Raw genomic sequence first — 24064 nt, 5'->3', positions numbered from 1 at the left:
ACGTTCCCTTTAAAGAGAACCTGTCACCAGGTCAAAAGTGGGAAGTGTTTGTTCTTATTTTACCGGTGACCACTGGAATCCTCTTACACTCCTCCATGACGACATCACGGAAATGGTGGATGTCAGAGACCTTGCGCTCCTCCACCTTCCATTTGAGGATGCCCCACAGATGCTCAATAGGGTTTAGGTCTAGTGTTGAGCGAGTATGTTCTATTAACCCTTTCGCTGAGTACGCTCGGGCCAAACTCAGAGTATTTACAGCTGCTCGGTGATAAGGTTAAATCGCTCGTGTGTTTTATTACCGTATATTCCGGCGTATAAGACGACTTTTGAAGACTGAAAAATCTTCTGTCTAGTCTGGGGTCGTCTTATACGCCGGTAATGCTTTTGAACTTTCAGAAATTGACATGCGGGGATACTCTGGGGGTGTTAATAAGCTGCCGTGGCCGTATCCCTGCCATGTCGGAGTTAATATAAGGTGGAGGGAGTTAAAATACGGCGGCGGTAGGTCCAGACAGTCAGCTCTTCTGTGCTGAAACTGACACATCGCTGCGTATTCCCAGCTCCGGACACAGCGCAGGACTTCTGTGCCGACAGCTTTCACTTGTCACAGAAGCGCTGCGCTGTGTCCGGAGCAGGGAAGTTCGCATCGCTTCTGTGACAATATATGAAAAGCCGGCAATTCAGCAGCGGCATAAGCCGGCACCCGACAATTTAGAATAGAAAGAATAGAGAATCACACATAGATTAGATAGATAGAAACATGTCAGTCACATATATATGAAGTACAGTGACAGTATTGCTTACTGTACTTGTCATTTAGTGTAAAGGATTTATTAAAACAAATATTAGTGTTTTCATGCACCGTCTCTTTAAAAAAGCCGGCCGGCAATTCAGCATCTGTACCCGACAATTTATAACAGAAAGATAGAGCATCACACATAGATTAGATAGATAGAAACATGTCAGTCACATATATATGAAGTACAGTGACAGTGCTGGTTACTGTACTTGTCATCTAGTGTTAAAATAACTGATTTATTTAAAAAAAAATTGGCGTGGGGTTCCCCATAATTTTAGTCTCTAGCGGAGGTTAAGCAGACAGCTGGGGCAGATGTTTGAAGCCTGGGAAGGGGGTAATACCCACGGAGCTTCCCTGGCTACTAATATCAGCCCCCAGCTGAATACCTAGCCTTTACTAGCTATTAAAATGGGGGACCCCCCCAAAAAAATGACGTGGGGTCCCCCCTAATTTAATAGCTAGCAAAGGCTAGGCAGACAGCTGGGGGCTGATTTTAATAGCCCAGGAAGGGTGCCATGAATATTGGCCCCCTCCCAGGCTAGAAACACCAGCCGTCAGCCGCCCCAGAAATGGCGCATCCATAGGATGCGCCAATTCTGGCACTTAGCCTCGCTCTTCCACGCTGCCCTGGTGCGGTGGCAGGGGGTAATAGGGCTGGGGTTGATGTCAGCTTATAATGCCAGCTGACATCAAGCCCAGGTTAGTAATGGAGAGGCGTCTATAAGACACCCCCATTACTAACCCCATAGTAAAAGTTAAAAAAAACACAAACACCCAGAATAAAGTCCTTTAAATGAAATAAAGACACAATTCTTTATTGTTCTAAATTAAACCATACTTACCATCACGCCCATTCCAGCTGAAGCCAACGATCTCCTGCAATAAAAGTAAAATAATAAAGCAACCTCATCCTTACCTCTCCATGGTTCCCAGGACCGATCCAGCTCTGCTACATTCACGACAGGCTGGACCGCAGCAGAACGCTGCCATCCAGCCTGTCATCCCGCAGACACTGAGAAGCGCAGGCATGCTTGCGCTCTGCAGTGTCTGGCTGTGACGGCATCCAGATGAGCCGACAATGAACTCAGCTCACCTCCTGGACGTCCGTCACTGACAGCGTGGGAAACTTTTACTGCGCATGCGGGGAGCAGGAGAATTTTCCCACGCTGTCAGTGACGTGCATGAGGTGAGCCGAGTTCATTGGACATGATCTCGGCTCATCTGGATGCCGTCACAGTCAGACACTGAGGAGCACAAGCATGCCTGCGCTTCTCAGTGTCTGCCGCATGGCAAGCTGAACGGCAGCGTTCTGCTGCGGTCCAGCCTGTCATGTGAATGTAGCAGAGCTGGACCGGTCCTGGGAACCATGGAGAGGTAAGGATGAGGTTGCTTTATTATTTTACTTTTATTGCAGGAGATCGTTGGCTTCAGCTGGAATGGGCGTGATGGTAAGTATGGTTTAATTTAGAACATTAAAAAATTGTGTCTTTATTTCAATTAAAGGACTTTATTCTGGGTGTTTGTGTTTTTTTTAATTACTTTACTAGAAATTCATGGCGGTCATGTCTAATATTGGCGTGACCCCATGAATTTCGGGCTTAGGGCCAGCTGATAATGCCAAGCTGGCCTTAACCCCTTTATTACCCAGTGAGCCACCGCACCAGGGCCCTGGATGAGTTGGGTACAGCGCCAGAAGATGGCGCTTCTATGAACGCGCCATTTTCCGGGGTGGCTGCGGACTGCAATTTGCAGCGGGGGGGGGGCCAGAAAGCTTGGGCCTCCCTGCGCTGCAGATTCCAGCCCCCAGCTGCCTAGTTGTACCTGGCTGGACACAAAAATAGGGCAAAGCCCCACGTCTTTTTTTTTTAAATTATTTCATGAAATAATTAAAAAAAAAAGGGCTTCCCTATATTGTTGTGTCCGGCCAGGTACAAATAGGCAGCTGGTGGTTGGGGGCAGCCCGTTCCTGCCTGCTGTACCTGGCTGGACACAAAAATATGGCGAAGCCCACGTCAACATTTTTGGGAAAAATTAATTACAAAATTAATAATAATTTAGGGACTGCATCTTTATTAACCCCTCAATTGTCATTTAGTGTTAAAATAAAGGATTTTTTAAAAAGAAAATTGGCGTGGGATCCCCCATCATTATAGTCTCTAGCGGAGGTTAAGCAGACGGCTGGGGCAGATGTTTGAAGTCTGGGAAGGGGGTAATACCCACGGAGCTTCCCAGGCTACTAATATCAGCCCCCAGCTGAATACCTAGCCTTTACTAGCTATTAGAATGGGGGACCCCCCCAAAAAATGACGTGGGGTCCCCCCTATTTTAATATGTTTATGAGTGACAGTTTTCCTGCTATATACCTGCATGTCATAAGAATTTAAATTAAAAAAAGGACCATGTTAAATTCAAATCTGTTTTTTTTTTAATTTTTACCGGTGTTTGGTATGCGTTGGAAAAGGGGTAGTCTTATACGGTGAATATATCCTAAACTCGATATTTTAACAGGAAAGTAGGGGGGTCGTCTTATACACCAGGTCGTCTTATACGCCGGAATATACGGTACTTATTTCTTATTACTATTTCTTACACGTTCCTCACATGTAATAAAACTGTCAAACAGTTGCAAATCATGCACACGGGAGCGATTTAACCATATCACCGAGCAGCTTATAAATACTCGGAGCTCGGTCCGAGCATACTCGGACAGAACATACTCGCTCAACCCTATTTAGGTCTGGAGACATGCTTGGCCAGTCCAGCACCTTTTTGCCCTCAGCTTCCTTAGAAGGAAGTGGTCGTCTTGGAGGAGTGTTTGGGGTCATCATCATGTTGGAATACTGCCCTGCGGCCCAGTTTCTGAGGGGAGGGGATCATGCTCTGCTTCAGTACATGTTGGCATTCATGGTTCCCGCAATGAACTGTAGTTCTCCACAGCTAGCAGCACTCATGCAGCCCCAAACCATGACACTTTCACCACCATGCTTAACTGCAGGCAAGACACACTTGTCTTTGTCCTCCTCACCTGGTGCCACCACACACGCTTGACACCATTTGAACCAAATAAGTTTATCTTGGTCTCATCAGACCAGAGGTCATGGCTCCAGTATTCCATGTCCGTAGTCTGCTTGTCTTCAGCAAATTGCGGGCTTTCTTGTGCATCATCTTTAGAAGAGGCTTCCTTCTGGGACGACAGCCATGCAGACCAATTTAATGCAGTGTATGGAGTATGGCTTGAGCGCTGACTGGTTGAACCCCCACCCCTTTACCGTCTGCATCACTGCTGGCAGCACTCATGCGTCTATTTTAATAAGACAACCTCTCAATAAGACGCTGACCACGTGCACTCAGCTTCTTTTGTCGACTATGGTGAGGCCAGCTCTGAGTGGAACCTGTCTTGTACACTGTGCTGCAGATCAGTTTCAGGTTGCTGGCAATCTTCTTATAGCCCCGGCCATCTTTATGTAGAGCAACATATTTTTTTTTTTTTCAGATCCTCAGAGAGTTTTTTGCCACGAGGGGTCTGCTGAACTTCCAGTGACCGGTATGAGAGACTGTGAGAGCGATAACACCAAATGTAACACATCTGCTCCCCATTCACACCTGGGACCTTGTAACACTAATGAGTCACATGATCCCGGGGAGGGAAAATGACTAAGAGTATGTGCACACTGTCCGCAGCTGCAAAATAGCCGCGCAGCTCATTTGCATAAAATGCGGATTTTCCTCATAGATGTTAATCTATCGGGAGAGTCCAGTAGCGGACCCGCAAGAGAAATTGCCATGCTGCAGGTCTGAAAGACGCACCGCATTGTCAGGTGTACAGAGACGCACAGTGGACATGGGATTTCTAGAAATAACATCCACTATGCTGTAACATCTGGACGGTGAAGGTTTGATACTGAGTAGACATGCAGCTTCAAAACCGCAGAGGCTCCTGATCATGGGCACATACGTTAATTGGCCACAATTTGGCCATTTTCATTTAGGGGTGTACTCACTTTTGTTGCCAGCGCTTTAGACATTAATGGCTGTGTGTTGAGCTATTTAGACAGAATACCATATTTACACTGTTATACAAGCTGTACACTGACTACTTTATGGCTCTTTCACAAGTCTGTGTTTCCAGTACGAGTGGTGACAGCTTCCACACGTACCGGAGACACAGACACATGTAGACCAATTCAAGTCTATGGGTTTGCGTACGTCAGTGTGTTTCCACAAACCGTGTGTCCATGTGTTCCACACACTGACATGTCAGTTTTTCTCATGCTGCACGGTCCACGAAATATCTCACGCTGAACACACATGGATGACATCAAAGTGACACGTACCGGCGCCTGGGAATAAGTGGTACAGTTAGCACTGTTACCAAGCGCCGGGTGCTGGAGGCAGCTCTCATCATTGTCCCCTGCTCGCACTGTGATCAGCAAGAGCAAGGGACAATGTTGGAAGTAGTAGTCTGCTCCCGCAGTGTCCCTGTATAAAAATAAGAATAAAATAATAAAATCCTTATACTCACCTGTCCGGAAATCTGACCGCTCACACCGAGAGCCGGGGAGAGTAACTCGCTGCAGTGAACCAGGTCCTTCACTGAGCGACAGGCTGGAGCAGGTCATCGGCGTCAGTGGTCAGGTGGACTTCACCGGGGGACATCTCAGGACAGGCGAGTATAAGCATTTTATTATTTTATTCTTATTTTTACAGAAGGACACTGCGGAAGCAGACTACTACTCTCAACATTGTCTCTTGCTCATGCTGATCGCAGCACCAGCAGGGAACAATGATGAGGGCAGCGTTCAGCACCCGGCGCTTGGAAACAGCGCTAACTGTACATTGATTCCCAGGCGCCGGTACGTGTGATCCTGATGCGGCAGACGGTTGCCACACGTGTGACACACACTGACATCTCCAGCACCAGAAATGTACGGACGTGTGAAACCGGCCTTACATTGTATCAAACTGTCATATCTTCAGTGTTGTTGCATGAAAAGATATAAGAAAATATTAACATACCGTATATTTAGTGTTTTACTTCCGTTTTCTCTTTAAATGTGTGCGAGTGTGTGTCATATACATATACAGGGGCATCTCACAAAATTAGAATATCTTCAAAAAGTTAATTTATTTCAGTTCTTCAATCCAAAAAGTGAAATTCCTACATTATATAGAGTCATTACAAACAGAGTGATCTATTTCAAGTGTTTATTTCTGTTAATGATTATGGCTTACAGCCAAAGAAAACACAAAAGTCATTATCTCAGTAAATTAAAATAATTAACAATAAAACACTGGTAAAGGCTTCCTAAGCGTTTAAAAAGGTCCCTAAGTCTGTTTCAGTAGGCTCCACAATCATGTGGAAGACTGCTGACTTGACAGATGTCCAGAAGGCAGTCATTGACACACTCCACAAGATCCCAGAGTTCCAATTTTCATTTGTAAATCAAGGTCCCAGAGTCTGGAGGAAGAGTGGAGAGGCCACAATCCAAGCTGCTTGAGGTCTAGTGTGAAGTCTCCACAATCAGTGATGGTTTGGGGAGCCATGTCATCTGCTGGTGTAGGTCCACTGTGTTTTATCAAGACCAAAGTCAGCGCAGCCGTCTACCAGGAAATGTTAGCGCACTTCATGCTTCCCTCTGCCGACAAGCTTTTTGGAGATAGAAATGTCATTCTCCAGCAGGACTTGGCCCCTGTCCACACTGCCAAAAGTACCAATACCTGGTTTATAAACAGTATCACTGTGCTTGATTGGCAGCAAACTCGCCTGACCTTAACCCCATAGAGAATCTATTATAGAGAATCTATGGGGTATTGTCAAGAGGAAGATGAGAGACCCCAGACCCAACAATGCAGACGAGCTGAAGGCTGCTATCAAAGCAACCTGGGCTTCCATAACACCTCAGCAGTGCCACAGGCTGATCGCCTCCATGCCACGCCGCACTGATGCAGTAATTGATGCGAAAAGAGCCCTGACCAAGTATTGAGGGCATTTACTGAACATAAATTTCAGTAGGATAACATTTCGGATTTTAAAAACATTTTTCAAGCTGTTGTTATAAAGTATTCTAATTTACTGAGATAATGACTTTTGTGTTCTCATTGGCTGTAACCATAATCATCAACATTAACAGAAATAAACACTTGAAATAGATCACTCTGTGTGTAATGACTCTATATAATATATGAGCTTCACTTGTATTGAAGAACTGAAATAAATTACCTTTCTGATGATATTCTAATTTTGTGAGAAGCACTTATATATATTTACAGATGGAATATCATTGCGGCACAAACCGCAGCACAACCAATTCAGGCGCGATTTTGTGGCAAAATCGCGCCCACTGACTTGCATTGAATCGCAGCAAACCCGCATGTATAATATCTATACAGTGGTGGCCAAAAGTATTGGCACCCCTGCAATTCTGTCAGATAATACTCAGTTTCTTCCTGAAAATGATTGCATTCACAAATTCTTTGGTATTATTATCTTCATTTAATTTGTCTTCAATGAAAAAACACAAAAAGAATTGTCCTAAAGCCAAATTGGATACAATTCCACACCAAACCTAAAAAAGGGGGTGGACAAAAGTATTGGCACCCTTTGAAAAATCATGTGATGCTTCTCTAATTCGTGTAATTAACAGCACCTGTAACTTACCTGTGGCACCTAACAGGTGTTGGCAATAACTAAATCACACTTGCAGCCAGTTAACATGGATTAAAGTTGACTCAACCTCTGTCCTGTGTCCTTGTGTGTACCACATTGAGCATGGAGAAAAGAAAGAAGACCAAAGAACTGTCTGAGGACTTGAGAAACCAAATTATGAGGAAGCATGAGCAATCTCAAGGCTACAAGTCCATCTCCAAAGACCTGAATGTTCCTGTGTCTTCCGTGCGCAGTGTCATCAAGAAGTTTAAAGCCCATGGCACTGTGGCTAACCTCCCTAGATGTGGACGGAAAAGAAAAATTGACGAGAGATTTTAACGCAAGATTGTGCGGATGGTGGATAAAGAACCTCGACTAACATCCAAACAAGTTCAAGCTGCCCTGCAGTCCGAGGGTACAACAGTGTCAACCCGTACTATCCGTCTGTGTCTGAATGAAAAGGGACTGTATGGTAGGATACCCAGGAAGACCCCACTTCTTACCTCGAGACATAAAAAAGCCAGGCTGGAGTTTGCCAAAACTTACCTGAGAAAGCCTAAAACATTTTGGAAGAATGTTCTCTGGTCAGATGAAACTAAAGTAGAGCTTTTTGGGAAAAAGCATCAACATAGAGTGTACAGGAAAAAAAAAAAAGAGGCATTCAAAAAAAAAGAACACGGTCCCTACAGTCAAACATGGCGGAGGTTCCCTGATGTTTTGGGGTTGCTTTGCTGCCTCTGGCACTGGACTGCTTGACCGTGTGCATGGCATTATGAAGTCTGAAGACTACCAACAAATTTTGCAGCATAATGTAGGGCTCGGTGTGAGAAAGCTGGGTCTCCCTCAGAGGTCATGGGTCTTCCAGCAGGACAATGACCCAAAACACACTTCCAAAAGCACTATAAAATGGTTTTAGAGAAAGCACTGGAGACTTCTAAGGTGGCCAGCAATGAGTCCAGACCTGAATCCCATAGAACACCTGTGGAGAGCTCTCAAAATGGCAGTTTGGAGAAGGCACCCTTCAAATATCAGGGACCTGGAGCAGTTTGCCAAAGAAGAATGGTCTACATTTCCAGCAGAGCATTGTAAGAAACTCATTGATGGTTACCGGAAGCGGTTGTTCAACCAAGTATTAGGCTGAGGGTGCCAATACTTTTGTCTGGCCCCTTTTTGGAGTTTTGTGTGAAATGATCAATGATTTGATTTTTGCTTCATTCTCTTTTGTGTTTTTTCCTTGTAAGCAAATTAAATGAAGATAATAATACCAAAGAATTTGTGATTGCAATCATTTTCAGGAAGAAACTGAGTATTATCTGACAGAATTGCAGGGGTGCCAATACTTTTGGCCACCACTGTACATGCGGATTTGCTGCATTTCAATAGGTGCAAAATAGTGCCGGAATCGCGCCGTGGCTGGTACCCGGGTCGGGAGAGGAGGCTGCTACCTCTCTCATCCGACCACTGCGAGAGGAACGTGGATGGGAGAAGCATCAGCCTGCTCCACCCAGTCCGCGTGCCAGCAACAGTTAAAAAAGAATAAAAGAGTAAAAATGTAAAAAAAAACAAAAAAAACCTTCATACTCACCTGTCCGGCGGCCCCCGGTGTCCTCCACTGTGATGTCGTCTCTTCGGCGGCTCGCAGTACACTTAAAGGACCTGCGGTGACGTCACTGATCACCTGAGGGTCAAGTGACCATCCGGTAATCAGTATCGGCAGCAATCAGCTCCAAAAATCATTCATTGAGGCTCAAAATCACGGATGTAAAAATGCGTCAAAAACACATGTAAAAACCACATGCGTTTTTTCTAGCAAGGAGAGACAAAAACGCTCAGGAAATTTCTGCTTCAAATCTGCATCGTGCACACATAGCCTTAAGAGAGACAACGGAAGTAAAACACTTGACCTGGTGAGTGGCGACAGGTTCTTTTTACAAAATTGTTTATGCACAAGTAACTCTGGAGGAACACTAAGGCTATGTGCCCACGTTGCATTTATGAAGCAGAAAATTTCTGCTGCATAAATGCAAGTCCTCTCCCGGAAAAACGCATGCGGAATTCCGCACGCGTTTATCGCGCTTTTTTCGCGCGTTTATCACGCGTTTTCCACATGCGGAATTGCCTTGCGTTTTTTATGCATTGAACAAAGGCAATTCTGCTTGCGGAAACGCAAAATTAAATGACATGCTGCGGATTTTTGAACGCAGCATAAACGCTGCGGAAAAATCCGCAGCATGTGCATAGAACTTGCGGAATCCCATTGGGGACCATGGGGTGCGTGTTACCAAGCGTTTTACAAGCGTTTCCGCTGCGGAAATTCCGCATCAAAAACGCTTGAAAAATGCTACGTGGGCACACAGCCTAAGAGCTTGTTCACATGCTGAGTATTTTCATAACATTTTTCAAGGTAAAAACTGATTCATTTTACAGTATCAGCAAAATGAATGAGGCTTCTGAAATCTCATGCACACAATGGTTATTTTTTCCTTGCGAACCTCACAGATTTGGACAATCAAAGTGTCTTTTCAAACCTGTATCACAACAATTATCAATTCTCTCAGCTGAGTTTTCCACCCATTCAAATAAATGGGGGGGGGGGGGGGGGGAAGCACGTAAAAAAGCCACAAAGACCCGAGCGCTTTACACAGCCTTTTTCCTGCGAACACTCTGGTTTCTGCTGTAATTACTCACCGTGTGCACACACCCTAAGAAGAGAAAAAGATTGTCCTGATATCTCGCCATGAATGGAATACAAGAAAGCAATCCAAACAAGTCAAGTAAGCGCCAACACTGAGGCGACACCTAATGATGCCACAAATCACTTTATTTACCCTGGTATGTGGATAACACATGCCAAGTGTTAAAACGGTCCAGTCACCTGAATCCACAAGACAAACTGCATTTATTAGGAAATAGATCCCTTGAGTGTGATGAGCCCGGTGTACTTACTATGAAAATCCATATCAGAATGACTACGGTATATAAATCCTAATTGAACATTTTCCTGGCTAATATTGACCCCTTCCTGACTAGAGATACATTTTCTTTTTTACAATTTCATTTGTTTCCCTTCTTCCAAGAGTCATGACTTTAATCCCTTCCCCACCACATGAACAGAGCCATACGTGGGCTGGTTTTCTTGTAGGCTGTGTCTTAGTTTTGAATTACACCATTCATTTTACCATGTAAAATGTACTAGAAAAAGGCAAAAAAAAAATTCCATGTGCAGTAAAGTTGTAAAAAAAAAAAAAAAAAAATCACCATTCTGCCATTGCTTTTTATTTTCCATTCTGATTATTATTGCCGCTCAGCATATGTTGCTACAGCATTATTTCCAATCAGATAAACTATGAGGTATTGGAGGCGCAGAAGTTTGGGACACTTGGAGGCAAAATACTGACTATGCTGTTATGTCACTAACTTTGGGGGACGGTGAAAAAATTACAAGGAATAGAAGGTGTTTCATAATTTACTTCATTATGGAACACTCCATGGCTTCCAAATCCATACCAACTGGTGGGATTTGGCTCCTGGAGCGCCAAGGGTTTAAGCAGACTTAATCAAGTGCTGATAGGTGACGTGATTAAGGAATTCGCACAGCTGGAAAATTAATATGGATTACCTGACTCTGAATTCTATAAATACTTACAAATTAGGCACGGATATCGGGCGGAAGGCATTGTTTTGGAAGGAGGGCTACCCCGAAACGCAATAATGCAGAGAATAGCGAATATACACAGTTCTCGTGGACTGATCTCATTACTTTATAACATTCTCTTAGAGAAATGGTGTAATGGGACCCATAGAGGAAAATCACTGGTCAGATATACTGGAAAGAGTTCCACAGCTGTATTTAAGTGAATCCCATAGACTGCCCCATATATGTGTGATACACCAGGTATAAAGGATACCTCAATTGTTATTTAACATAGGATTTCATTCAAGTCCCCACTGTCCTAGATGCAAAACTAACATAGCAGATCTGCTTCATATGATGAGGAACTGTCCTAACTTGGTGTCCTTTTGGAAGAGTTTTGTAGCAATGATTAACAGGGTTTATTCAATTGACGTAGAGCTTTCACCATTAGTATGTATACTGGGATATGTTGCAGATCTGACTATTGAGGAGTACGGCAAAATTGCGGCGGCACGTATGTTATATATGGCAGGAAAATTGATAGACCAAAAATGGATAGCAGATCAGGAGCCTATCATATCAGAATTGATTGATAAAGTTAACTGGCTAGTAAATTTGGAAAAAGCCATATACCTAAAAAGAGATGCTATCTCTAAATTTGACAAGATATGGGGTCTATGGATTGATGGCTCTGGTTTGACATCTAGGGAACTGAGGAGATTTCACCTCGGCTTGCTTTGAGTTATGTTAATATGATGCCTCAAATTAAACTTCTTTGAAAATTAATTAAAATGTTATTAGTACTTCAACAAGTTATATGTAATTGGATTGACTATTGTTACTATGTTCAAATATTTGTTCATCTAATTCTGCTGGTTTTGCAGAGCCAAGATGTATAAATCACTCATGTTTAATGCTTCTTAAGGTTGTGGGGTGGAGAACTGTGTTTCTCCAATGTTTGTCTGGTTGTTGTTGTATTTTCCTTTTTTTTTTTTTCCTTTGTGTAAATCTTTATAAGAATCAATAAAAAACATTTGATTTAAAAAAAATAGTGGGGGCAGACTGGCGTCCAAATGGATGCCCCGCCATGCTTCCTTCCATCAGAGATTGACAGCAGCATGCAGGATAGTTCCAATCGCTGCTGTTACAAGAAGGTGCTGGTTGTATAATAAAGCCAGCACCTGCCCTGTGTGAATCGGGCTCGGCCAGACCCCACTCTATACATCTGGGCTATGGTGTAACAGTAGGTCACTGGGCGGGAAGGAGTTAAAAATGAACAATGGACACATAAAATGCTAAATTTTTCTTTTAGGATTATACAGCCATTATTACATGGATTTTCAACGAGAGTACACCAGCCTCATCAGTCTAAGATCTATGTAATAATGTATGGAGTTTGTGTTGCGAAATTTGGTGACAAATTATCTTTAAAGGGAACCTATGAGAATCTTTAACGTTCAGCTCCAATTACATGGAGTGAAGCTGCCGGACTCCCACCGATCCGATATGGATGATCTATTTGAAAGATGGGTCAGTGATATCATAATACTGGAAAACCCTTCACAGGGAATCATCAGCTCATTCTACCCCCCAAACAGACGACACGTGTGGGTAGCGTATGTGAACATGAGTAAATTCGTACCTTTATTAACCATAAGCGGCGCTCTACTGCAGAGAAATCCACATCAGAGGTGAATGAGGCGGGAAGTGCTCTGCAGGGATCTCTGCCACTGCCTCGCCTGCTGGTTGACATGCTGCGGTCAATCACTAGTGTGCCGCCCATAGGCCTCAGAGAAGTGTCCCCTGGGTATCTCCCTCCTAATCTCTCCCTGGCTTATCCTGACTGACAGATCTCTTACTATTTACATATAGCCAGAGACCTTTTAGGCGCAGATCAGAAAAATATACAAAAAAAGGTCTCCACTTTGCATCTGTATTTTATCTAGAATTCCATTTTTTACATCCACTATCTAAAAAGAATAGGTAAAAATGCCAGGTGCAATACAGTCTCCTAAGGAATCTATGCAGTGGATCTGGATCCCATATGGATAGTGTCTGTACGGCATCTGTGGGGGGGGGGCTTTTCACAAGCCCATTGAGTTTAATGGGTGTTATCTGAAAAACGAAGAGACTTCTGCATGTTTATTGTGTTGTTTTCACATGGCTGCTGCGTAGAAGAACTGGTCATCTGAACTATGCCATAAACTTACAATGGTCAGTGTGCTATCTGAACAGCAATATCAAAACCATCAGTCTGAAAAATGGAATCTGTTAGTAGGATCAGCCCTCCTGAGCCGTCTATATGGGCATACAGGTTATAGGAAGCTGAATAAAATGATACCTTGATATTGGAGATCCGATGTCTTATTCCAGAGGAATCCACGTTGTTCTCAATATGTAAATGAGCTGTTAAGATCTATGGGCCGGACATAGATCTCCCTGAGAATCTGCCTCCAGAGCTTATTTTAAATAAAAAGGGTCGTTACCAGTGTGAGACATGTAGATCAGGAGAGCAGACTGTCAGTCATTACATGTTTCACACTGGTAACGTCCCCTTTCATTTACAATAAGCTCTGGATGCAAATTCTCAGGGAGATCTATGTCCGGCCCATAGATCTTAACAGCTCATTTACATATTGAGAACAACGTGGATTTCTCTGGAATTAAACATCGGATAGCAGATATCAAGGTATGATTTTATTCAACTGCCTATGACCTGCATGCCCATATAGCTGGTCACAACCACTTTTAGCATATATCATCAATATCAGATCAGTGGGGGTCCGACACCTGGCTACCCCTCTGATCAAGTGCTATAGTAACTAGAGGTAGCTGATCCACCCAATATATTTATATCGGGCAGAGGTTAGAACAGCTGACTAATGGGGGTGTCGGACCCCCACTGATCTGATATTGATAATCTACTGTATTACTATACTTGACCAAACAACTCCTTTGGTCAGTGTGAGTCAGGCAGTGAGACGCCGTCAGCTGACACTTATTTCCATTGTCGGCTCTTTATCAAACTGTGTTTTTCCTAAAACACAGCAACATTATAGTAAAACTCAGATGTCTGTAATGAGGCAGCCGGACAGAATTTGACGGTGCTCCGGTCATGGCAGCGATAATCCGACAGCGACATGTCATCCCTTACAGCCTCTCAATGTCATAAGTACAATGGCAAATGGCTGTATTTCCTATTTACATAGACTGTCAGTCTGCAAAGTCCCTAAGAAGCCAGTAATTCACCAGTGACCGGTCCATCCCCCATCTCTGTCATGAAGGATGAGATACATGATGGTGCCCCCCCCCACCCAGCCATGAAGCAGTCAATAGACAAGATTAGCAGAGCAATGTCACTCGTATTCAGAGACAAAGAGTCGGCAGCCATTCTCCTCTGCCTTTGTCTAACAGGAGATTGAAATGCGTCTAACACACAAAGACGTAAAATGTGACAGCGTTCCTCATACACCGGATCAGAACCACGGCAGATACAAAACATCGGAAATGTGACAAAAATATAAAACAGCAAATATAACAAATAATACAAAGAAACAAACACCGGGCGGGGGAACGATAGAGCACGGAAAGGACGAGGATACAGGAGCCAACCCCACCCAGGACGAGACAATAACCAGTGCGCAGAATAGGAGGGCACGGACCAAACCACATCAGACAGACTCGCAGAAAGATGGAGCAGAGCTGAATTTGTCATCCAAATCAATGACTTTTAAAATTCAGTCAAAAAACACCTTGTAAACCGTGCAAAATAAATGCAGCTCTGTGACTCTGCACATACTCAGATGTAGCAATCACCAGGGGTTAGCCTGAATAGGCGGTACAGGTACATACAGACCAGCATTTCTCCTGATGTCACACCCGGTGGTCTCAGTTAATTTTTTTTTTAATTTATGATAAAAAACTATTTCCCCCAGTGATTGTGTCAATTGTGCAGCATCCATTTATCTCATGTGTCCATTAAACAGTTTATAAAAAAAAAAAAAGACCGCGCTCAGATAACGGATGGACGGCGGTGTCCATGTGCTGGCTCTTTTCACAGAACCATTTGATTTGAATAGAAGTGTTGGATCCGTGTTTTTGGATAAAAAAAAATGGATGTTTTTTGGGGTTTTTTTTTTTTGCATATACACTTCAGCCACACAAAAAATAAATAAATAACAAATGCAGACATGTGAACAGGTCCATAAACTATAATGGGGACTAGTCCTGGCCCTGAAATCTCTGATAGAACTGGTACGTAGAAAACTGATGTCTGAATGAGACCTTACTGTGACATCACCACTCACTGACACGCCACCTACAAGATTCATTGTGAGGTCACTCATGTCACTTTAGACCCGCCCATACTACTGAGGACCCCTTATCACATCATCAGCAGCAGTGATGTCACAAGGAAATAATGTTGGCATCAGTCTCCATTACGGCTACTCAGACAACACTCGCAGGGGACACACCTGGGGTGGTGTACATCACTGTTCCCTATTTTTACAGACTGTCCAGGAACTTTCCTGCACACAGCGCACCCCCAGAATGGCCCACCCGATGTCAGAGCTGGAGAGCTGAGACCCAGCTGTTAAGTTATAGGGCGAGCGCTTCTTATGATGTCATCACTTACCTGTGACATCACCATCCTACAAAAGAGCTTGAAGGCCCCCCTCACAAAAGCCGGACAGCCCAACAGAAGAGCCCAACGGCCCTAAAGAAGAGCCCTACAGAAGAGCCCAACGGCCCGACAGATGAACCCAACAGCCCTACAGAAGGGCCCTACAGAAGAGCCCAACGACCCTACAGAAGGGCCCTACAGAAGAGCCCGACGGCCCTACAGAAGAGCCCGACGGCCCTACAGAAGAGCCCGACGGCCCTACAGAATGGCCCGACGGCCCTACAGAAGGGCCCTACAGAAGAGCCCGACAGCCCTACAGAAGGGCCCGAGGGCCCTACCGAAGAGCCCAACGGCCCTACAGAAGAGCCCAACGGCCCTACAGAAAAGCCCAACGGCCCTACAGAAAAGCCCAACGGCCCTACAGAGCCCAATGGCCCTGTGACATCACCACATTCACTCTGACCCACTAACAGCCTATGATGTCATCAGCAAAACTGGTGGTCCCCGATGACGTCAGATTTAACAAAAAAATAAGCCAGATTGGCTGCCCATGAAGAGGGCAGAAAAATATAAAGCAGATAATGTCAGAGAAAACTGTTATCACCTGTGTCTATATAGGCTGCGTACGGCTGTGAGACATATATACATGTATATAGACACACAGTGATATGTATAGCTGTATACTCTGACATTTCCCCTCTCCTCTCACCCAGTACACCGGGCTCCGTCACGGCCGGGACCGTCAGCAGGACGCCATCTTTTCTCTCCGGCGAGTACAGATCATGTGACCAGATAGAAAAGAGTGACGTTCGGCGGCGGGGACAAGGGCGTGGTCTTTGTGGCAAAGGGGCCAATGGCTGTCAGGGAGGGGCGTGGCCACTCGTCCCGAGCTTGTTTGCAGAGAGGCTGAGCTTGTTACCATGGTGACTGTTGGTGGTTGTCACAGTCGGTCAGGGCTGTGGTGGGAGTCGGTGCTGTGTCTGCAGCGCTGCAGTGCGGCCGCCATTACCGGGGCTGTGTCACCGTGAGCGCAGAATATAGGACAATTCTACACCAAGCGTTTTTCACAACCGGAAATGGAAAAAAAAACGCTTTAAAAATACAATATAAATAGAGTCAAGCGATTTTTTGGGGGACGATATTATGTGATTTTTTTTTAAGCAACTTCACTACAAAAAAATCTCCATCTCCTCAGTCTCCGGGAAGGTAGTTTGTGGAGTTTTTTGGAACAAATCTGCTACAAATAAAACACTTGAACGACTCTTCCTTTCTATATTTTTTTCTTACTGTTCATACTTGGAGTTTTTTGAGAGTTTTTTTTTTTCAACTTCATGTTTTTAAAACGCTTCGGTGGGAAAAGAACTTGCATGTTGTTTCTGGTCCGAAAACTCAGCTAAAAAAAAAATCAGTGTGAACACGCGCATTAAGGTTAAGTTCCCACCATGGGGTTTTGACGCCGCGTATTTTCGCTGTGCAAAAAACACAGCTTTTACAATTCCAAAAAAAGTGAATGAATGGGGTTTTTTTTTTTACTCAGCGTAATCTGACCTGCGGAGCGGGTTTCATATCTGTATCAATAAAGTTTTTTCTAAAAGGAAAAAAATGAACAAGTATAAGTTCGTATGCAGGCAAAATAGGAGCATGTTCACATTGGCCATCAAAACAGACAAAAGCCAAGTTTCTGCATTTAGGGTGCCAGCACTTTCGGCCATGTTAATTTTTTCTTAGCCCAACTTGGGGACTTGAACCTGCAATTATAAATGTAATATTATAGTGTTAGCAAACACAGGGCCTCCAGTAGCCACCACAATGTTATTGGCTCCCTGCGATCATGTTGTGGGGGGCGATGGGTGTAGGAAGAGACCCCTTCATCATTACCAACTTCTGCTGTCATGATTGACAGTGACATCTACAAGATTAATCTGCTGCTATCCAAGACAACTCTGATTGCAGCAGATAGACTTAGACTTCGTCTCTAAGGCACAGCCGCCACCTGCATGGGATAGAGCGGGCTCAGCGCTGAGTCGGCTTTATGGCACAGCCGTCACCCGCACGGTATAGGGCGAGCTCAGCTCTGAGTCGTCTCTATGGCACAGCCACCACCCGCACGGTATAGGGCATGCTCAGTTCTGAGTCAGCTCTATGGCACAGCCGCCACCCGTGCAATATAGAGCGGGCTCAGTTCTGAGTCGTCTCTATGGCACAGCCGTCACCCGCACGGTATAGGGCGAGCTCAGCTCTGAGTGAGCTCTATGGCACCGCCACCACCCGCACGGTATCGAGCGGGCTCAGCTCTGAGTCGTCTCTATGGCACAGCCGCCACCCGCACGGTATACAGCGGGCTCAGCTGTGAGTCGGCTCAATGGCACAGCCACCACCCGCACGGTATAGGGCATGCTCAGTTCTGAGTCAGCTCTATGGCACAGCCGCCACTCGCGCAATATAGAGCGGGCTCAGCTCTGAGTCGTCTCTATGGCACAGCCGCCACCTGCACGGTATAGGGCGTACTCAGCTCTGAGTCAGCTCTATGGCACAGCCGCCACCCGCGCGGTGTAGAGCATACTCAGCTCTGAGTCAGCTCTATGGCATAGCCGCCACCCGCATGGTATAGGGCGAGCACAGCTCTATGGCACAGCCGCCACCCGCACGGTATACAGCGGGCTCAGCTGTGAGTCGGCTCAATGGCACAGCCACCACCCGCACGGTATAGGGCATGCTCAGTTCTGAGTCAGCTCTATGGCACAGCCGCCACTCGCGCAATATAGAGCGGGCTCAGCTCTGAGTCGTCTCTATGGCACAGCCGCCACCTGCACGGTATAGGGCGTACTCAGCTCTGAGTCAGCTCTATGGCACAGCCGCCACCCGCGCGGTGTAGAGCATACTCAGCTCTGAGTCAGCTCTATGGCACAGCCGCCACTCGCACGGTATAGAGCGGGCTCAGCTCTGAGTCAGCTCTATGGCATAGCCGCCACCCGCATGGTATAGGGCGAGCACAGCTCTATGGCACAGCCGCCACCCGCACGTCATAGAGCGAGCTCAGCTCTGAGTCGGCTCTATGGCACAGCCGCTACTCACGCGGTATAGAGTGGGCTCAGTTCTGAGTCGTCTCTATGGCACAGCCGTCACCCACACGGTATAGTGTGAGCTCAGCTCTGAGTCAGCTCTATGGCACAGCCACCACCCACACGGTATAGAGCGGGCTCAGCTCTGAGTCGGCTCTATGGCACAGCCGCCACCCGCATGGTATAGGGCGAGCACAGCTCTATGGCACAGCCACCACCTGCATGTCATAGAGTGAGCTCAGCGCTGAGTCGGCTTTATGGCACAGCCGTCACCCGCACGGTATAGGGCATGCTCAGTTCTGAGTCAGCTCTATGGCACAGCCGCCACTCGCGCAATATAGAGCAGGCTCAGCTCTGAGTCGTCTCTATGGCACAGCCGCCACCTGCACGGTATACGGCGTGCTCAGCTCTGAGTCAGCTCTATGGCACAGCCGCCACCCACACGGTATAGAGCGGCTCAGCTCTGAGTCGGCTCTATGGCACAGCCGCCACCCACATGGTATAGGGCGAGCACAGCTCTATGGCACAGCCGCCACCCGCACGTCATAGAGCGAGCTCAGCGCTGAGTCGTCTCTATGGCACAGCCGCCACCCGCACGGTATAGAGCGGGCTCAGCTCTGAGTCGTCTCTATGGCACAGCCGCCACTTACACGGTATAGGGCGTGCTCAGCTCTGAGTCAGCTCTATGGCATAGCCGCCACCCACGCGGTATAGAGCATACTCAGCTCTGAGTCAGCTCTATGGCACAGCCGCCACCCGCACGGTATAGAGCGGGCTCAGCTCTGAGTCGTCTCTATGGCACAGCCGCCACTTACACGGTATAGGGCGTGCTCAGCTCTGAGTCAGCTCTATGGCATAGCCGCCACCCACGCGGTATAGAGCATACTCAGCTCTGAGTCAGCTCTATGGCACAGCCGCCACCCGCACGGTATAGAGCGGGCTCAGCTCTGAGTCGGCTCTATGGCACCGCCGCCACCCGCATGGTATAGAGCAAGCACAGCTCTATGGCACAGCCGCCACCCGCACGTTATAGAGCGAGCACAGCTCTATGGCACTGCCGCCACCCGCAAGTCATAGAGCGAGCTCAGCTCTGAGCGGCTCTATGGCACAGCCGCCACTCACGCGGTATAGAGCGGGCTCAGTTCTGAGTCGTCTCTATGGCACAGCCATCACCAGCACGGTATAGGGCGAGCTCAGCTCTGAGTCAGCTCTATGGCACAGCCGCCACCTGCACAGTATAGAGCGGGCTCAGCTCTGAGTCGGCTCTATGGCACAGCCGCCAACCGCATGGTATAGGGCGAGCACAGCTCTATGGCACAGCCGTCACCCGCACGTCATAGAGCGAGCTCAGCTCTGAGTTGGCTCTATGGCACAGCCGCCACTCACGCGGTATAGAGCGGGCTCAGTTCTGAGTCGTCTCTATGGCACAGCCATCACCCACACGGTATAGGGCAAGCTCAGCTCTGAGTCAGCTCTATGACACAGCCGCCACCTGCACGGTATAGAGCGTGCTCAGCTCTGAGTCAGCTCTATGGCACAGCCGCCACCAGCACAGTATAGAGCGTGCTCAGCTCTGAGTCAGCTCTATGGCACAGCCGCCACCCGCACAGTATAGAGCGGGCTCAGCTCTGAGTCGTCTCTATGGCACAGCCGCCACCCGCACGGTATAGAGTGGGCTCACCTCTGAGCCTACTCCATCCATGTAGTGTCGCAAATTAAAACCTGAGCAGAGTGGGCACTTGTCCGAGTCCGCGGGTGCTTGCCCCTGCTCTGTAGGCCACCACTGAGGTCACACTCGCTCTGTATGGACCTCCATAATGGGCCAACCTTGCTCCCAGAACAGCTGCTGGGACCTATCTGGTAGTGGAGGATCCCAGCTCTTAATTTATACCACAAACACCTATGATGTCATCACCTGCCAAGCCCCTACTTGTGACATCACCTGAGACCAGTCTTCATGGCAATGTCCATTATGACATCATCAACCCTGTAACTTTACTATCCCCAGCTTAATTCAGACTCTACAATGGGCCCACTTGCCCATATTCGTGGCCATGCCTTATGACGTCATCACACTTGCTGCGCCAATACTCACAATGGAGCCTTACAGGGGATAAACCATTACTCTAACATGGGCTGCTCCTGAGTGCAGCCACTACGGCTGACTGGCGGCTGCACAGTGTATGGTTGGTACCTCTTGAAAGGTCACAGCTCCTACCTGCCACATTGGCATTTGTGTAACATCACTACCCATTCTGGGGCAGATTCATTAAAGCACCATTCAGGTGTTTTTTTATTTTACCGCCTGATTGGTGTCACTAATGCATGTTCCCTGCCCTTAGTAATATACTTACCAGCCGCCGTCTTCTTCTGTTCTCAGTGCCGCTCTGGTCGTCTTCTGCTAGTTGTGACCTGCCGGATCTCTCCAGCGTTTGCTTATAAACATGGGCGTACCATTCAATCATTAAAATCTTCTTTCCGTCACTACTTCCCCAACATATGCCATTGTTGTCCTTCCAGGGCTCGTTGTAATGCTTCCAGGCATGTGTTATGCTCTATGATGCTCTCCTCTCTTCTGTCTACTATGCGTGAATCCAGATGAAGTGCATTGAGTCCGCACATATGCTTTCCCCACAGGTGATTGCACCTCCCTGAAATGGCAGGTCATGGATGATGTTCCATCTCCTGGGCAGGTGATCTGTAGATGGGACATGCAGGTCACAGCTGATGAGCAAGATTGGTTGGTGGAGATGACTCGAGCTCCTCAAGGGCCACTCAACCAGCTAATCTACTGAGCACACACAAACTGGGCGTCCTCCATACCTTTCCTGTGACTCTCATTACTTTCCCACTCACATCAACACACGTGGAACAGAGTCAAAACAACATCATGGAGAGCAGCATAAAATGGGGCACGTTTTCCGTGGATAGGTTTCAGTGTGAATCCAGATTACATGGGGAAAATGGAACAACCTAAGCAACTTCTAACAAGTCTTGGTCATCAGTGCTAAACTAGCCAGGGCCAGAATTTGAAAGACAGCTAACCTTATGGGGTTTTTTTCAACAGTATCAAAAGTATACTGAGAATGGAGTGATTGAGAAAAACATCAAGAGAAAGGGAATTCTGGGAACATAAACAACTCGTTCAAGAGCAGACAAGTCAAGCACATTTCAGCCGAATACAACCCTGGTGCTCCAACTAATGTGAACACACGACTTAACGTTACCTGGTACAAGGGCTACAATAGCAGAAGACTACCAGATCTAGTGCCATTGATAAGGGAAATAAAAAAGCAGTGAGTAAAAGACATCAAAAATTGGATCCTGAGCAGTGCACAAAATTGCCTTCATGGCAGGAGGACACTGAGCAGGTTCATGCGACATGCCTCAGGGGTCATATAGTCATTAGATTGGTTCCATAATCAGACAGTGTGCTTAACTTGCACTCATGACCTTTAAAGTCCTGAAATTTGAATCCTATATAGCATCTCTAGTAGAACAAGCAAAACATTTAGGCTACACACCTGTCCCGGCATCTTCTTTGCTCCCGGGCTTTGCTTCCTTCTCCTGAGTTCGCTGCCCTCTGTTGTGCTCCATGTCGGGTTTTGCAGATTGCCCAGCATGGATCAATGACATCATCTCCATAGACCTATGTAAGGTCCATTGACACACACACTCTTGTCTTGAGATTGAGTTTCTAGACCTCTATATTTGGTGTGCTCCACCTTCTGTCCATACTGTGTTTACTTACTTCTATCCCTGCTGGGTTACAACTCAGCCATCCTGCGGCTCCTGAGATTCCAGAATGTGCCAAGTCCCTCACTGCCCATGTGTCTTCCAGCTTGCTGCATTAACTCCTGTGATCAATAAGCCTAATAAGCTTAGTGGATCCACCTCACCTGGTGAGCCTTGACAATATCAGTACTTCCATCTAATTTGTGGCATCTTCAAGACACTATCCTATCCACAGGGGCCAGGATAGTGTCCTGCAGAATTATTTTAAAACATTATGGCATTCAGTGGGCATTCCCCACCCTAGTCCTTCCTGCCCTTTGAATGTCTGATTAGATGCCAAGCTCCATCTGATGATCAAACAAAACTATAATGAATAATAAAAACAAGTGATACATATCTTGTTTTATATACTGACATGACCTCATTGCTGTTACGCACCTGTCTCGTCTTCAAGGCCAAGTTTCGCTCTCTTCCAATATGGACACATCCATTTGTTGTGCTCCACGTTGAGTCTTACAAGTACCTCAGAGACATCATCTCCCAAAGCCTTTTAAGGCTCACTTAGATAAACCCCTATGTTTGAGTACTGAGTACTGTGTTCACTTTCTGTTAGTTTGGAGATTGCCACCAACTCTTCAGGCTCTTGTAATTTCTATTATTTGCATCGGCTGCTCCTGTGACCTGCTGGTTACCCCATCGTTTGTTGTAAACATCACAAACTGTAATTAGAGTCTGTTCACATTCCATTGCAATCTACTGTGGATTCTATAACTTGCATCTGCTGGTTAACAAGTCGTTTGCTGTAAGCATCAGATATTAGAGACTGTTCATTTTACACTACAATCAACTGTGGATTCTAAATATTCGACATGGCGCCCCCGCTCAACTTTACCCTGTTATCCAACCCATGATACTCCCTTTGTTAAACGGTTTGTCTGAATATATGTATTTACACTTTTTAGAGATATCTATTAAAGGTTAATTTTTAAGGGGTTTCAGGTTTACTTGGTTCCTTATGAGAAAAAATCAGACATGCATGACCCCATAGACTGACATTGGTTTAAGTGCTATTTGATGTTTTGTCCGATTGCACTCGGACCGATAATATGGTCATCTGCACGAGCCCTATTGCCGAGCCTGCTATCAGTCTGTGGCAGAGGGTGCGGCTACAGCCGCTCACTAAGCAGTGGTGACTCAACCCGTGCCGGCCCACCCCTAGAAAACCCAAGACTGCCGGGAGGAATAAAGTTCACTTGCTCCTGGCAGCAGGGCTCTCAGTGCTGGCACTGGACAGCTACAGAATCCTATTAACCTGCAGATTAACCCCATATCTACAAGTTAATAGCGTTATTTTACATGACAGGATCCCTTTAAGCCAAACATTATTTTTAACAGTTTTCGTAGTGACTGATGAGTTCAGGGAGTGGTGCGGAGAAGTGGTTCATAAGGGGAGAAAGTAGCAGAATTCTCTGATAAGGTACATTGCAAAGTTTCTTGAAATTACAGTGACCCTGTTACTTACACTTTGGTGCCAGTCAGATACCACAAAATAAATCATTAA

General features: G+C 46.2%; 1 protein-coding gene across 3 annotated transcripts in view; it reads right to left on the bottom strand.

Moving 5' to 3' along the window:
* The window catches only part of KIDINS220 (kinase D interacting substrate 220), a 160292-nt gene extending 143776 nt beyond the window's left edge, over window positions 1–16516 (bottom strand). For all 3 annotated transcript variants that reach the window (XM_073674186.1, XM_073674187.1, XM_073674188.1), the window contains exon 1: window positions 16416–16516. The gene's annotated coding sequence lies outside the window, so the exon portion shown is untranslated. The remainder of the gene's footprint in view (window positions 1–16415) is intronic.
* Window positions 16517–24064: the final 7548 nt, after the last annotated feature.

This window comes from Phyllobates terribilis, unplaced genomic scaffold (assembly GCF_046119375.1).
Source record: "Phyllobates terribilis strain yellow unplaced genomic scaffold, ASM4611937v1 Scaffold_3__8_contigs__length_932513732, whole genome shotgun sequence".
Classification (NCBI taxonomy): Eukaryota; Metazoa; Chordata; class Amphibia; order Anura; family Dendrobatidae; genus Phyllobates; species Phyllobates terribilis.
The sequence above is the reverse complement of the archived record's forward strand: the minus strand, read 5'-3'. Positions and strand labels throughout refer to the sequence as shown.